We start from the raw sequence: 1562 nt of genomic DNA, 5'->3' as shown, positions 1-1562 counted from the left end.
GCTGTTTGCTTAGCCTTTATTGATTATTAAAGGGGAGACCCCAAACAAAAATTGATGTGGGGTCCCCCTATATTCACTAACCATCAAAGGCTAAACAGACAGCTGCGGGCTTATATTAATAGCTTAGGAAGTGGCCATGGTTATTGGCCCCCTCCTAGACTAAAAACATCAGCTCTCATCCGCCGCAGAAATGGCGCATCAATAAAATGTGCCAAATCTGATGCTTAGCCTCCGATTTTCCCACTTGCCCTGATGCGATGACAAGTGGGTTAATGATTGTGGGGTTGACGTCAGCTGTTTTATGGCCGCTAATATCAAGTCCACAAGTTAGTAATGGAGAGGCATCTATAAGACTCCCTATTACTAACCCAATAGTCAGATTGTAAAAAAAAACACCCAGAATAAAGTCCTTTATTTTAAATAAAGACAAACACTCTTTTATTGAAATAAAAATAAAAAAGTATTATACTCACCTTTATGTCTAATCCACCGAAGTCCTTGTTCCCGGTAAAAGAGAAAAAATTAAAAAACACCATAATGCTCACCTTAACACCTAATCCCTGATACCCTTGTCACCAGTAAACTACAAAAAATAGTAAACCACCATAATACTCACCTGTCCGCCGTGAATATAATCCATACTGTCCCATGACAGTCCGGATGACTTGGAGAGCAGTCACATCAGCAGTCACTAATGTGACTGCTCTCGACGACAGCCCGCTCACACTGACACAAGAGTGTATTCTCTCCTGCAGGTGATGCCGCCTTTCTGCCGCCGCTGATGGCCTGCAACCAATCATCAGACATAAGCAATGTCAGGAGATCATCATGGGGTGCAGTGCTTGTCACGGTGCATATCTGGGAGGTAAGTGCTCTATGCTTTCTTCTTATTTGATTGGGACAATCGAAAAGCGCCATCCAGTAGGGAACAATCTCTTTAAAATATGGGAAAAGGAGAATTGCATTTTTTTTTAATCTGTTCAAAAAAAGATGTAAAAAATAAAATCGCCTCCTTTTTTCCCCATATTTTAAATATAAACAAATAATAAAAAATTAAAGAAAAATAGTTTCGTCTTGTCCCTAATAGTCCAGACTATGAGAATATGATGTTATTTATGCTGCATGATTATAAAAGAGAAAAAATAATAGAGAAAATCTATTAGTAGATAGTCATAGATTAGTGACTCTTGTAGATGAGAACAAATCCCTGGGTGTCCATACAGGGGATGTAGCTCAGTGGTAGAGCGCATGCTTTGCATGTATGAGGCCCTGGGTTCAATCCCTGACATCTCTATGTTTTGTGATAAAAAAAAAAACTAGAAAAGTTTCCAAACATTCAGGAATCTGATACATGTGAGTATACAGCGGTTCATCTGTCTGGGTGTAACACAGAAACTGCACACAGAACTAAATATCAGATAGGGACTAGTGTTGAGCGACACTAAAATGCTCGGGAGCTCGCCGTGATACTCGGTTGCCGGACCCGAGCAATGAACCCAATGTCCCTATGGGAGACCCGAGCATTTTTGCGGCGGCACCCCCGGCAGTCTGTAGAAAGCCTA

General features: G+C 41.0%; 1 non-coding gene across 1 annotated transcript; it reads left to right on the top strand.

The window, feature by feature from the left end:
* Positions 1–1222: 1222 nt before the first annotated feature.
* On the top strand, positions 1223–1294 carry TRNAA-UGC (transfer RNA alanine (anticodon UGC)). Its single transcript has one exon. It is a non-coding gene; the product is annotated as a tRNA-Ala (tRNA).
* Positions 1295–1562: the final 268 nt, after the last annotated feature.

Source organism: Phyllobates terribilis, unplaced genomic scaffold (assembly GCF_046119375.1).
Source record: "Phyllobates terribilis strain yellow unplaced genomic scaffold, ASM4611937v1 Scaffold_81__1_contigs__length_6697587, whole genome shotgun sequence".
Taxonomy (NCBI): domain Eukaryota; kingdom Metazoa; phylum Chordata; class Amphibia; order Anura; family Dendrobatidae; genus Phyllobates; species Phyllobates terribilis.
The sequence above is the reverse complement of the archived record's forward strand: the minus strand, read 5'-3'. Positions and strand labels throughout refer to the sequence as shown.